This window comes from Lissotriton helveticus, chromosome 7 (assembly GCF_964261635.1).
Source record: "Lissotriton helveticus chromosome 7, aLisHel1.1, whole genome shotgun sequence".
Taxonomy (NCBI): Eukaryota; Metazoa; Chordata; class Amphibia; order Caudata; family Salamandridae; genus Lissotriton; species Lissotriton helveticus.
Genome location: NC_136068.1, coordinates 1,589,456,885 through 1,589,472,735, shown reverse-complemented (window position 1 = coordinate 1,589,472,735; position 15,851 = coordinate 1,589,456,885). Strand labels below are relative to the sequence as shown.

The window sequence follows — 15,851 nt, the reverse complement described above, 5'->3', positions numbered from 1 at the left end:
TATGGGGGTCGACGGCGTTTCGATCCCATGAATCTGAGATCATCATCAGGACGAGACAAGTGTGAGCAGGCAGAATCAGAGTCAGGGACGGGAGGCGTCTGTGATAGTAATAACCAGTCGTTGGGGTGATCCTATCACTAGTTGAGACGAAGAGGCGTCTGCCCGAAGGTTGCAGGAGCTAATGTGTCAATTAATTAGCCTGTTGCTGGGCCGCATGTGAACTTGAGTTGATCACGTGTACGGGGAGCTGAATCCGTCAAGATCTGAAATTGGAGGAGTGAATCCTGTTATTTCATGGAGCGCTGCGAGTCCTCGCGGGTCGGGAACGTTTCACTGAGTACCGGCACAGAAAGCCTGCACTTTTAATGCTTACATTCAGCTCTTGCTGCAAAAGCAGGCACACTGAAAACATTTATCTGGCTGGAAGAATCTTTAATGAATAATCTAGACCCTCAAAATTCCTGGAGTCTTGTTTTTCAGGAAGCACTGAAACTTAGAACTGCCACAGCTCTCTGGAATCAAAACTGTCCTCATCAGAATTTCAAACTAGCGTTAAAGCACTTTGTAAAGAATCATTTGAACAGGATCGCCGGGCCCTCATGGCCAGAAAGCACGCACACCTCATACTGAGAAGTTATAAGACAATAGAGGTGCAAAAATATCTCACAGATACTTTCTCCGTGCACAGCAAGATCAAGTTTTGCCTCTTCAGGATGGGAAACTTCACATCGTTAAACCTTCTTCCACCCTGGTCGACTCTCCCTTCCACCAGTGAGTGTCACCTCTGTGGTCAATTTCAGGAGTGTTTATCCCATCTTCTCTGAATCTGCCCAGCACTAATTGACAATCACAGAAATATGCTTTGTCATTCATTGATTATACAAGGGACATGAACAATTAGGGCTGCGGTTGACTTCCTCCCGAATGACTCTCATCCTCAAGGAATCTCTGGGCTGGTAACATTTTTGACCCAACCCGATAAAATGCTACAAGCCTCAATTTCACCATTAAGCTCTCTTGGGTCGGAAGCTGCTATACACAGCACTTTTCACAACATGCTTCTCAGCTTAACGATTTAGTGTGTGAAAGTTTATACTCCCTCTGATGCACTCCTGACCAAGACCGAATGCATGCAGCACCCCTTCTAATCAACCTTCTGGAAATGACCAAAAACTTTCTAACCTGTATGTTGACATCACTTGATCTTTCCTCATCTACAGCTCGTCCGGCTTACGGACCTGTCTCATTCCAGTGAGCATTTAAAAAAAAAATGTATTATGAATTTTACCAATCTTAAACAATGCTTTTTACTCTGCCTGCCCTAAAAACTGCACAAATTGGGTACATCCAAACTTTTACTTAACCCTTACAGACCACACTTTCTGGGTCGTTGCACACCCCTTTTCAAATACCCCTTGCATTTTTTGCACATCTTTCCCTTCTGGTCAAACATCAGGCTTAATATGCAGACTGGGTTTAGATTGCACTTTTACGCTCTTTCATTGGACTCTTCAGCGTCTTTTCAAGCATTGGACCTGCACGCCCCTTAATACTAACAACTGAGCCTCGTTCCCTAACCGGAACTACAGCAAGGGCATTATCACCTTCTTGCATGAGTCACACACGCATTGAACTCCTATCTTATGCCACCCAATAAGGAAAGGACTGATTGTAAATATCAATCATTTGGTTTTTAATAAAAGTTGGGGCGTGGCCTGAGGCATCAAGATGGCGGTTGCACTCTAAGAGTGCTCCAGGACCCCTCCGACATCCGCCTTGCATCCTTCTGTCTGAGGCACCCATCTGCACTCCAAACCTGCCTGCTGCGTTTCCCTATGCCCAGAAACTTCCATATGTATGGAGTTCTGCCCGGAACCGTCTAACTGCTGAATTGGAGCCCTGGGCACTCGGCTGGCCTCCAGATTTGCCGGGGTCCGTAGTCGCAAGATGGCAGTCTCCCTCGCGTCCCGTCCGTGTTCCCGGCACTTCGGCCCTGTGAGTGCCGAACGAAACCCCAGCTCCTGTCCTTCTCCACGGAAGACACCTTGACATCTGGGACCTGCTCTGGCCTCCGGTTGTCCGCTCTGGTGAGGGGACCTCCTTGCGGTCCGCGAGCGCGAAATGGCGGCGCCCAGCGCCTATGGCCTCTGAGTCTCCGGAGCTCATCCCCCGCCTGTGTTTTCGAGCCTGGAGGCAGTCGATGAGTAAACGGCAACGAATTGGGCAAGCTTACACCAGAATTGAGGACGGGGTGGTCGTGAGTGGAATCGCCCCTCCTCGGCTCCGAGGACCTGCCCGCAACTCCAGGAGAAGAGATTACAGGTGCGGAGGAGGTAGTCGGGGATCGGCTGCCATATCGGGCAGCGGTACTGGAGGTTGGCACTCAGCCTCCCCAACCCCCTCATCCTCTCAGTCCTCCCCAATGCTGGGGCGCGCCCGAGAACTTGCCTTCTGTGGTGGTGGTGTGGAGGCCCACCGACTGCGCAATCCGAGCAGCAGCCGCTCCCCCCCGGGCCAAGTCCTACCGGCCCTTGCCGCCACCCGGGCCTGGCCCTCATCGCTCCTTCACGCTGGATGTCCCTTGCGGCGGCCTTCGGTGGCCACGCCTAGGTGGCTGGTGCGCCTGAAGGGCCTATTCTACACCTTCACCCCGGTCCTGGCCCATGAGGAGACGGCTGGCCCCTGAGAGGTGACACTTTGAGGGCCTCCACCCCTGAACCGCGAGTGAGGTGCCGGGGGGACAACGCTTCACTACACCGGCGGCGACTGGCTCGGAGCCCAGGGAGAAGACACTGTCCCGTGAGTGGGAAGCGAACCGGTGGTTGGGCTGCCGTATCGCGTAGCAGGGCAGAAGGTCGGTGTCGTGCTTTTCACACACCCCCACCCTCCTTGTCCTCCACGGCGTTGTGGTGTCCAGAGAGACGCTCGACCTGCTGTCCCTGCCTCCTGGTTTGGCCTCCGAGAATTGCCTGGTGAGCACTGGGGGGGCCTATCGGCTGTGCATTTTGGGCAGCAGGGATCCCCCCCTAACAGACCCCTGCGGGCCTTCTGCCCCCCCAGACCTGGTTCTCAACGATCCTCGGGCTGGAGATATGAGGAACCAGATAACACACTGTCGCAAAGGGCAGGGGCATCCCTGGGCCCACCACTAACACCAGGGCCCAGGAGGGCGTACTTCCAGCACGCCCAGCCTGCCTCCCGTGGAGGGTGATGCCCCTTCTTCCTCCCCGGCTGTCACTTCGGGCAGCGGTGCGCTGGTTGGCTATTGCCCTTCTGGGGGTCCCCAACTCCTTCCTCACCAGGCCGGGGGTGTCCATTGCAGGGTTTTCTGAGGCCTCGTTCATCGCTCCACTCATCTCTGACCATACCACAGGGCTCTGCCAGTGTACGGGATCGGGGAGGCTATGGCCCACCCCCCATAGATCTCCTGAACAGCAGCGTCCATTCTGGTCCCAGCTCGCTGGTTCCTGAAGAGCTGTGCGTCCACAGTTCAGGCCTGCTCTCCCTTATCCGGCCCCTGCAGCCCACGTGGATCCTTGACTGGTCACCAGCCATGGGAAGAGACAAGGCCTCTAAGTCTGCAGCCGGCTCAACACAAACAAAGATAGACCAATTCACCACTTCGGAGCACAAGCAGCCTGGGCAGGTTGATGGGGCTCCCCCTGTCCCTGGCAAAGACCTGGTGGCCATCCTCCAGAGAATCAGCGCCTTGCAGGCGTCGGTGGAGGGGAAAATTGGAGAGGTTAAGGTAGATGTGTCCCTCCTCCGGCAAGACCTCCATAATGCTACGGCCTGAATAACAGAAGCCGAATCCTGAATTTCAACAGCGGAGGACGATATCCATCAACTGAAAGAGCAGTTGGCAAACCTACGACCACACACCAAGTAGCTCCTCTGGCAGGCGGAAGACGCTGAAAACCGCGCACGCCGCAACAACCTCTGACTAGTGTGGTTCCCTGAAGGAGCTGAAAAGACCCAGGCGACCGCCTTTGTGGAGGTTTGGTTCACTTCATGGATGCCTAAAGACTCCCTCTCTGCTTGGTTTGTGGTAGAGAGGGCACACTGGTCCCTCGCGCCACAACCAGCAGTCGGGACCACACCTCACCCTATCATCCTGAAAATTCTTAATTTCAAAGTCAGCAATGCCATTCTCTGTGAGGCGTGATCTCAGGGACCCCCCAAATTCCAAAACCAAACCAATATGGTGTTCCTGGATTACACCAAGGAGGTACAAGACCAACGCCGCTTATACATAGAAGTCAAGAAGAAACTGTGAACCCTGGGCCTTCAATACCAGATTCAGTTCCCAGCGCGGCTGCATATCATCTTTAAGAACGCTGCACATTTCTTCGACTCTCTTCAAGCGGCCTGGACCTGGCTAACGGAAGACCGGCCCCTGTTTTTTTTATGGTTTTGTTGCTCCAGCAATCACACTGCGTTCCGTCACATTTCTTCATGGGATACGTAAGGCCTCACACAGGCAACCCAACACTCACTCACGCGATCCCTCTAACAGCCACAACTCTTTGTACGCCTTTGTTCCGCCACTACGAACACCTGCCACCATGACTGACATGCCAATCCCAGGGGCTTCCCTTCGCGTTCTGTCTTGGAACGTCAACAGCCTCCTGGACCGCTTCAACCGCATGGCTGTACTACGATATGCACAACGCCTCAGGGTAGAGGTTGTCCTACTTCAGGAGACACACCTGCTCTGTAATCATTGCCCCTTCCTGGCACGCTATCTGTATGGCAGGGTATGGCATTCGGGTTTCTGCTGGGGCTCCCGTGGGGTGGCGGTCCTGCTGAAGCGTTCCCTTCCCTTTGTGATGGGTCATCCACGACTCTCATAGCACCTCGGTGGCCCTTTGTGGTTAGTTGAATGGCAACCCCCTTAACTTAATATCCATATACTCACCCCCATCGATGCTCAGGGCGACCCTGGAAAAATCCACCGAGCTATTGACCTCCCTACCCCTGGGTTGTACTTTCATTGGGGGTGACTTTAACGCGGTTTCCCTCCCAGACCTTGACACAACGGGCCCTCCATCCCACAGTAGACTCACGCAGGTGAAACAATTAAACAAACTGGTCTGAGTCACTGGGCCTCTGCGACGCATGGCATACCTGGCTCCCCCACAATCAACAATTCACTCACACCTCTGCAGCCCACCACACGCAGGCGCGCATCAATGCGATCTTGTCCCCTCAACGGACTGCACTGCGATCCAGGATGTCCGTATCCTCCCTAGGGGTGTATCCGATCACTCTCTGGTGCTACTTAGCACAGGGCCCCTGTCAGTGCGTCCGACATGGAGGATGTACGCGTGGTTTCTCCAGGATAAGGAGTTCCAGAGGTAGTGGGGAAGGAGATCAAGCCGTATTTCCTGGCCAATGATGGATTGATGTCCTCACCGGGCACCCTCTGTGAAGCAAGCAAGGCCATGATCCGGGGCATTGCTAAGTGCCAGCTCAAGCGCCAGCGGCAAGCGCAGCTGCAGCAGATCACCTTCCAAGAAGCACAAGCGTTGCGCCTTGAACAGTCCTCACCTGTGGTTGCTGATGTTTCCAAAGAGATACTTCTCGCTCACCTCCACTCTGAGATTAAGCAGCTTTCCTTAGAAGCAGCTAAACTCCTCTGGCGATCATTGGTGGCCAGAGTATATGGCTGGAACGACAAGAACGGCTCAATTCTCCATAGATAGGCTACCTATCCAAGGGCGAACCTCATAATCTCCGAAATAACAGACCTGGATGGATCGGTGCTCCGAACCCAAATGGATATGGCTCACGCTTTCGCCTCCTACTACCACCAACTCTTCACGTCTATATCCCCGAACCTTTCACTTTCGGGCTTGATAGGGGCTGGGGGCGACCGCCTTCCCCACCAAGACCCCACTGTCCAGGCAGACCTGGATCGCATTATCACCCATGAAGAGATTGGTGAAGCAATAACCCTTACCTCCTCGGGCAAGATCCCCGGTCCGGATGTACTATGCTCTATATCGCAAGACCCTTGTTCCGCACCTTGCTAACCTGTTTGAGAAGGCAGCTAAAAAGGGTTCCTTCTTTCCCGAGACAGACATGGCCACCATCGTGGTTCTTCCCAAGTCTCAACCACCCTCCCCACGGTGTGCGGACTACCATCCCATCTCCCTTATCAACATGGAGATAATACTTTTCGCCATGATTCTTTCCCAGCTGCTCAAACTCTACTTGTCCGTGTTGGTTCACCAGGATCAGTGACGGTTCATGCCCTGGCGCGGTACCCGGCATTGTCTCCAAAGATTGCATCTGGCCCTGGCCCACCGCCACTTACTCACCCCCTATTGGGTGGTCCTTCTTGTGGACTTTGAGAAAGCCTTCGATTCGGTGGACTGGGGGGTTTTAGATGCTGTCCTCTCTGAGATGGGTTTTGGTCCCCAATCCCGGGTTCTGGTTCGTGTTCTGTATGCCCGCACGAGGGCGCATGTTCTGGTCAATGGGGTCTTATCGGAGCCCTTCTCTGTTCACAGGGGAACAAGGCAGGGATGTCCCCTTTCCCCCCAGCTCTTCGCCTTGGTGATGGAGCCCCTGGCGGCCCTGATACGGTACAGTCAAAAGGGTGTGTGCAAGGATGGGATTGGCCCAATACAGAGGCTGATAAAATCACTCTCTATTCGGATGACGTCCTTATTTATCTAGCAGATCCCGCCCGATCCGGCCCTCAATGCCTGCGGATTCTGCACTCCTTTGAGCGGGCCTCCGGCTGAATCCCGACAAGTCAACCCTGGTCCCTCTCCACCTGTCTAGAGAATGCTATGACTGGCAGTTCAACATACCGATCCGATGCCAGGCGTTCAAATACTTGGGGATTTGGGTGACTCTGCTACATGAGCTAGGCTGGGCCCTCAATGTTACCCCTCTGGTGAAAAGAGCCAAGGCAGATCTCCGGAAATGGCCAACGTTGCCTCTGAACCCCATGGGGAGAGTAGCCCTGTTTAAAATGATGACTCTCCCCAGGTTCCTATACGTTCTTCAAAACACCCCATTCAGCTTTCCGAGGGACTGGTTTCGAGAGTTTGATGGCCTGGCCTCTAAGTTCCTCTGGGGGAAGGGGAGGGTCCACTTGGCCCTGAACATATGTAGGATTCCTTCATTTGATAACGGTCTGGGGATGACCCATTTGTACCAGTATTATCTGGCCACGCGCTGCTTTTCATACATGACTGGTTTAATGGGGTGTTATGATTACTGTCACTTTAATAGAACATAGAGTACACTACATCATAGGATGAATGATAACATTCCAATGTTATGAGAGTCAGTTGCTGAGCTCTTGCTGTTGATGGTTGTACTAATAAACTTACTCTTCAACTTGTACTTGAATTGACTACTTTTATCACTGGCGACGAGGAACAAGGCTTGATATGGGGGACAAGCATCGACAACCATCAATTCCCCTATAATTGGATTTTGGATTGGATTTGATAATTAGTTTGAATTTGGATATTCTATCTACTTTGGACTTATACCAGCGTTCATCTATCGTGTTTCACGACTTATCTGATGTTGCCATCATATGGACTCAATTCTGGCACTTTGAAAATTGCGAATTGTTTGGTGATCTGCGTGTAATTTTGGACTTTGTTACTATCAACTAACTGTGTCCTTGATGCTACAACTGCCGATTTATAGAGTCCTCCTTATCAATTGGCAACATCAAATACTGCACAGGAAATCAGGTAGTTTTTTTGGACTATGGACTTTACTCATTTGGTAAGTTAAAATTACCGTTTGGCTGTTATCCTAATGCGGTGTTTTCTTTTAAATTGGATCGCGTGTGCCTGACATTGCGCGTTCTATCACGCGAGCGCTACATTGCCTTTCATCAGGATCGAGTTCTGTACACTTCGCTAACCTAGACATGTTCCAAGTACAACCATTGTCTAATGTTACAACCTTTTTCTTAATTGCGACAATGATGAAAGGACCACAAAAAGTGGATGTACCTTTGTACCCATGCTTAGGTTTTATCACAAGCACACAGTCACCCACATTCCACTTCCTCAGTTTAACAGCCATACTTTCATCATACCACTGCTTATACCTTTGTTGATACTTGGTCAGCACATCCCTCCTTCTCAACTCACTTCCTACATTATCATCACAAACCTTTTCCGGAAGCCAAGCTGGATTAAGTTTGGAACTAGCCATTCTTCCCCTCAAAGCTTCGAAAGGAGATTTCTGCATGATAGCATTGGGAACCGTGCGATGTGCCCACCATGTACCTGTAACGCTGGGCGTCCCCCAAGGATCCTCACTATCCCCAACTCTGTTCAACCTAGTGATGGAACCTCTCACCACCTTGCTACAAGCATCTAACTTACACTTTCACATGTACGCCGATGACACCCAACTATATTTCAAATTACAATCCCCCAAAGACATTATGCTCCTGAACTCAACGATCAGAAGCACCCAATCTTGGCTGGCCGATAATCATCTCAAACTCAATGCTCTGAAAACAGAGTTCCTTCTGATCTCACCTCCAGCGAAGATCTCCACCACTCAAAGTTGGTTCAAACACCTAACTGCACTCAATGTCCAACCCACCATCGTGGATTCAGCAAAATCTCTAGGCATAACCCTCGACACCAATCTCAACATGCAGCAACACATCAACAAGGCAACTAAGGGAGCGAATTTCCAAATCAATACCCTGAGGAAACTTAAACCATTCCTCTCAGCCAATGACTTCCAAACCGCAGTACAAGCACTAGTCATCCCTCGAATAGAATATGGCAGCGTCGCCCTCTGCGGACTCCCGCTAACTACTACCGCACCCCTAAGAGCTTCTCTAAACGCTGCAGCGAGGCTCATAACTGGGTCAAAAAAGCACTCTCATATTTCCCCTGACTTGAAATCCCTGAACTGGCTGCCTTTTGAAGCCAGAATACATCTGAAAATCGCCTGCATGACACACAAGGCGGTACACCTGAAATCTCCCGGCTACCTCACTCAGAAGTTGACAATCTCTGGCGGCGCTAGAAACACTAGAGGCACAAACAATCTTCTGCTGAAACCACGCAGATTCCGGAAGGAAAAAACATATAACCGCTCCTTCTCAGGAATGGCACCCAGAATCTGGAACTCACTCCCCCCGAAACTAGGCTCATCTCTTCCACTACTCTCTTTAAGAAAGAAGTAAAAGCTACCCTTATGGCAAAATACACCTGAACTGTTAATTGGGTCTCCTTAAGAATAGGCACCGATCTGTATTACTTGTTTGACCCCGTTGTATATTTGCAATACTTGTATTATTGATTTACTGATTTTCACGATTGGCTTTGCCCTCACTTATTTGTACTGTATGCTCCTCTGACTTAATTGTTGTGACTATGTTCCCTCATGTACCCCTTCTGTGCAAAGCGCAAAGTAAAGCGCTCTGATATCTGCAAAGATCTTGTCCGCGCTATATAAAACTTTCAAAATAAATAAAATAAATAAATAAATGTATCTCTCCCTCAACACACTACTAAAAGAAACTTTAGATTCCAAAGCTCTTTGTGCACAACTTTTTACTACCCTGTTCATTCTCTATGTGAGACCATTGGCCTGAGGAGAATAAAGTGCAGTCTTCTGGTGAACAATTCCAAGACTCTTAAGAAAAACATCCATTTAATTGGAGGTAAATTGTACCCCATTATCAGCAAGTACTTAGGAACCCCTTCTGACACAAATACATCTTTTAGGAATTCAATAACTGCTTTAGAATTTACCGCCCCCATACACTTTGAAACTACCCACTTCGAGGTATAATCCACCAACAATACCACAAACCTTTCATATGAAGGCATTAACTCAAAAGGACCAGCAATATCAAGTCCCACCTTAGTCCAAACCGCAGTAGGTACCTCCACAGGAGAAAGAGGAGACTGACAAGTGGTGCGTGATTTATCATTAACAGTGCACAAGTGACAATCTTTCACAACTACCTCAACCATTCGATCCATTCCAGGCCACCAATATCTTTCTCTGAGACGTGCTTTAGTGAGACTTCTCCCCAAGTGACCCTCATGAGCCAAGTTGACCACTTTGTCCCTTAATTCACTTGGAGGAACTACTCTGTCACCTCTCAAAAGATTATCTTGCCAAAAAGTCAAATCATTCCTCACTGTCCAGTACAACTTTAGATTATTGTCCAGTTCATCATAACTTGGCCAACCTTCTTTGATGACCCTCTTCAAAGACTGAAACACTACATCCCTCTCAACACAACTCAACCATTCATTTTTAGGAATGCTAGATTCGAGTACCCAATTCACGCGTTCAACACCTTCTGAAATGCATTCTCTTTCAATGGGCAAACGTGACAGACAGTCCGCAGGCTTATTGTTTTGTCCTGGAATGTATTGCAAACCAAAATTAAACTCTTGCAACCCCTCACTCCATCTCTTCAACCTGGGTGTCAAATGATCATTCTGATGACAAGAGAAAATTTGTACAAGAGGGCGATGATCAGACTTAACAACAAATGGAATGCCCCACAGATAAAATTTAAAATGATGTATTGACCAAAATACTGCCAAAGCTTCTCTCTCAATACAAGAGTAATTCACTTCCGCTTCTTTCAAAGCCCTTGAAGCAAAACCCACTACAACTTCTTCTCCATTTACTATTTGGGAAAGCACTGCACCAAGTACCCTAAGACTGGCATCAGTTGTCAAGATGGTTTTCAATTTAGAATCAAAATGACCTAAAGTGGGCATTTTCCCAATCTCCACTTTAATTGTCTCGAAAGCCTTCTCACAATCACTTGACCAAATAAAGCGTACACCCTTTTTCAAAAGAATTCTTATAGGTTCAACAATACTTGCAAAACCTCTGACAAACTTGGAGTAAAACTCCGCCATCCCTAAAAATGACTTGACTTGATCTTTATCTTCTGGAGCTGGTGCTCTTACAATACTCTCAGTCAGTTCCAACTTTGGTTGTATCCCATTCCCAGAAATTACATGTCCCAGATAAGTAACCGATTTTAACCCAATGCGGCATTTTTCCTTTTTTACCGTGAGACCACTTTCACTCAACTTATCCAATACCGATCTCAACACCACATCATGCTCACATTCATTCACTCCATACATCAAAATATAGTCCTGAAAAAACATCACATTGAGTAAACTTCCAAGAACCTTCTTCATTACTCTTTGGAAACAAGCGGCAGCCGAAGCTAAACCGAAAGGCATTCTTAAAAACTGATAAGCACCTATGGGCGTAACAAAAGATGTTAAATGCCTAGAATCTTGATGCAACCCAATTTGGTGGTACGCCGATGAGAGATCAAGTACACTAAAAATGTTCGCTCCTTTCAAAATGCTGATAGATTCTGATATATTTGGAAGAGGCTGTCGATCAACCCAGATCCATTCATTCAGTCCACGTAAGTCCACACACATTCTCACTGACTTTCCACCATCCTTGGGCGCCAAAACCACCGGACTTAACCACTCCGATGATTCAATCTCTTGTATCACTCCCAACTTCAACAATCTCTCAATCTCCAGCTTCAAAGGTTCAACCATCATATTAGGTACTTTCCTAACCTTATGCACACATGGTCTAGCAAATTGTTTAAGAATTATTCTGTGTTCAAATCCTTTTAAACACCCCAGTGTATCCGAAAACACCATGGGATAATCAGAAAAATATTTGTTGGAATCACACACACTACCGACTGTTGAATGCACATAAGTAAGTAATTCTTCCATTAACATCACTTGATCCTGAGGATTCTTAGCACCCGGATTAAGAACTACACCCAAGTCATGTTGATGTCTCCATCCAAGGAGATTATCACCTCTCACAGCTATGTACACCTTTCCATTAATCTCCTTGCCTTTGAAAACGATTTTAGCTACTATGTACCCAAGAATGTCTATCCTTGACCCATTATAACTCAGAGGATTAATGTCTGGAGGTAAGAGTGTTACATTTTCTAATCCAAAATGAGAAAAACAAGGACCCCCTGGGTAGTAATACAATCAGACTCCTAGGGCAGGGTAAATAAAATTTGTAAGAAAATTCCTAGGCAGTCTTACCAGTAGGCAAACAATTAATCTGACCTAATAGCAAAAGGAACATTCAAGAAATACATTTATAAATGTATTATATGTATATGTTTTGATTATTGTTAGATTCTATCATATAGTCTGATATTTGCTCAGGTCTCTATATGAATTTTACTATGTCAATTAAAAGTATGTTTGTTTTATAAATGTATTTCTTGAATGTTCCTTTTGCTATTGGGTCAGATTAATTGTTTGCCTACTGGTTAGACTGCCTAGGAATTTTCTTACAAATTACATTTTCTAATCCAACCACTTCGTCCCAAATTTTGTTTCCAATTAAAGTGAACGGAGATCCTGAATCTGCCATGAGTTTGAACACATACTTATCAATTCCTATGTCACAAAATGGCATATAAATCTGTTCAGAATCAATGTTTTCTCCTTTTACATTTGACACTACCACCGTACGTACGATATCCGACACACCATCACTCACATCTTTCTTTTTACTCGACTTACACACACGAGCGTGTGAGAAAAACTCCCACATCTGAAACTTCGCATTCTCTGACTAGAACATGAACGTTGTTGACGAAAATCACAGTTCCTTGGTCATGGGAAACTCTTTACCAGAAGAAGGACGAGGTTGATTCTCCAGAGCGTTCTTTTGAGAACAAGAGTTCTTTTGAATCCGTTTATTCTTAGTGCCAACAGACACTTTAGCAACACCTTCATGTACTTCCTGAATAATATCATCTTCCTCTAACATATGTACCGTATCATGTTTTTTTTTTTATTGTCACTTATAGTGTGATTCCCTTCATCTCTGTTTTTCCTTATCTCTTTGACCCAAGTAGATGTATTTTCCATGCCTTCTACAATGGCTACAGCTTCTTTCAATGTAGGATTCTTTGATAGCAATTTCTCTTGGACTCTCGAGCTGTTTGTACATCTTACAAGCTGATCTCTCACCAGCGACTCAGACAAATCTTCAAAATCACATGTACGTGCAAGGGTCTTTAGCGCAGCTACATATGTTCCAACTCGTTCTGTGGGACCTTGTATGCGTGTGAAGAACCTATGACGTTCTAAAACCACATTAATCCTGGGACCAAAATAACGTTCCAACGTAGGCATGGACATTTCATATATGTCAGAAGGTTCTCCATCAGCTCCACCAATTGGTATGGTGTCCATACTATCATATACATGTCTACCTTCGACTCCCAAATTGTGTAATAAAATTGCTTGTTTTCTGAATGCAGAAAACTTTTCCCCTCCAATTGTTACCAAATAAGAGTCAAATAAATTCCTCCATCTTTTCCAAGGAAGAATTGGTTCTCCCTCTTCAGATAGAAATGGAGGTGGTTGTGACATACTTGAAGTAGAAGCCATTGTATGAATGAAAATATGTACTTTGTAATTAATTACAATATCACTTTGTAAAAATTGCCTGTTAATATATGAGTGTTAATATAATGAAAATAATGAGAAAATATCTTGTAAATAATGAGCAAATGTCTCGTATCTCTAATGCATTTATCTTGTTGTAAAATGCGTTTACTCGAATGTGTTGAACTTGTTATAAAATGCCTTTACTCACTTCACACTTCAAAAATATAGTGTAGATAGACGCGCTGCTGTGCGCATCGGCGTTGTCACCTCAGTCCCAATTACAAAAAACAAATCGATGCGCTGCCGTCGGAGTTGTGTATGCCAGCATTGCCAAGCAAATCCAAAATGGCTGCTGAAACGTGATGACGCTTGGCGTTACGTTGACGTCATGCGTTTGACGCCGTCAGGTTAAAGTTCTCCTAGCTCCGAATGGCAAAGAACTCGATCCTGATGAAAGGCAATGTCGCGCTCGCGTGATAGAGCGCGCAATGTCAGGCACACGCGATCCAATTTAAAAGAAAACACTGCATTAGGATAACAGCCAAAAGGTAATTTTAACTTACCAAATGAGTAAAGTCCAAAGTCCAAACAAAAACGGTACCTACTGCGGTTTGGACTAAGGTGGGACTTGATATTGCTGGTCCTTTTGAGTTGATGCCTTCTTATGAAAGGTTTGTGGTATTGTTGGTGGATTATACCTCTACGTGGGTAGTTTCAAAGTGTATGGGGGTGGTAAATTCTAAAGCAGTTATTGAATTCCTAAAAGATGTATTTGTGTCAGAAGGGGTTCCTAAGTACTTGCTCACTGATAATGGGGTACAATTTACCTCCAATGAAATGGATGTTTTTCTTAAGAGTCTTGTAATTGTTCACCAGAAGGCTGCTCTTTATTCTCCTCAAGCCAATGGTCTCACAGAGAGAATGAACAGGATAGTAAAAAGTTGTGCACACAATGCTTTGGAATCTAAAGTTTCTTTTAGTAGTGTGTTGAGGGGGACATGGTGGGCACATCACACGGTTCCCAATGCTATCATGCAGAAATCTCCTCTCGAAGCTTTGAGGGGAAGAATGGCTAGTTCCAAACTTAATCCAGCTTGGCTTCCGGAAAAAGTTTGTGATGATAGTGTAGGAAGTGAGTTGAGAAGGAGGGATGTGCTGACCAAGTATCAACAAAGGTATAAGCAGCGGTATGATGAAAGGATGGCTGTTAAACTGAGGTAGTGGAATGTATGTGACTGTGTGCTTGTGAAAAAACCTAAGCATGGGTACAAAGGTACATCCAATTTTTGTGGTCCTTTCACCATTGTCGCAATTAAGAAAAATGTTGTAACTTTAGACAATGGTTGTACTTGGAACATGTCTAGGTTAGCGAAGTGTACAGAATTAAAGGATCATTCTATTAATTGTTCTGAATTAAATGATATTTCCAAGGGTGTCTCTTCAAGTTGTCACTCGTATAATACACTTGGAAGACATAGACAAATGCCTAGCAAATTCAGGGACTATGTTATGTACTGATACTATTTACTTATTTATTTGTCTTATATTTTTTCCTTGTTTGTAAGTTTTACTTTTATTTTATTATGGATAGGGAATGTGTTATGATTACTGTCACTTTAATAGAACATAGAGTACACTACATCTTAGGATGAATGATAACATTCCAATGTTATGAGAGTCAGTTGCTGAGCTCTTGCTGTTGATGGTTGTACTAATAAACTTACTCTTCAACTTCTACTTGAATTGAGTACTTTTATCACTATGGGGGCTGGTCAAACCCGGCCTACGGGCTTGAGCTGGGAGAGCTAGGCCTGACCAAAATCCACTCTATGTTATAGAGCCCATTCCGTCCCGGCTACCGAAGGTGACGCGCTCTGCGCTGTTAGCCTGGCCGGCATCGCTGCAACACACTCAGTGGACACAAAAGCTGACCCAGTGCACGCCCCTCTGGCAGGTGCGCCGATGAACCGGCTGATTTCTTTCACATGGTATGGGCTTGCCCCCGCTTGACACCGTTCTGGGGTGACATTGAGGAAGAACTCACGGAAATACTGGGGTGGGAAGTTCCTCACGACCACGGCACGCACCCCTGGGTGTGGGTTGGAGGGATCCAGAAGTGAAAAGTTGTTTCTTACTACGGCAATGGTGGTGGCTAAGAGGGTCATAGCTGCATCCTGGAAATGCCCTGATCCCCATGGGGTCCTAAAAAGTATTGTAGGGTGTGGGGGAAGTGGGTGGGGAGTTGGAATAGAGAAGCAGGAAATGTTCAATTGCTTTTATTTTGTACCTTACCGGCTCCGAGCTGAGAGAGTCGAGTCGCTGACTGTAACCTTTTTTGCGCTATGGTAGCGCTTGCACTGCATTAAGTCAAGTTGTTTAACACATTTTAATTGTTTGCAGTGA

The 15,851-nt window shown here is 46.7% G+C and overlaps 1 long non-coding RNA gene across 2 annotated transcripts in view; it reads left to right on the top strand.

Moving 5' to 3' along the window:
• LOC144767559 (uncharacterized) overlaps positions 1-15,851 on the top strand; it is a 358,110-nt gene that overhangs the window by 41,502 nt on the left and 300,757 nt on the right. The gene's annotated exons all lie outside the window — the stretch shown is intronic.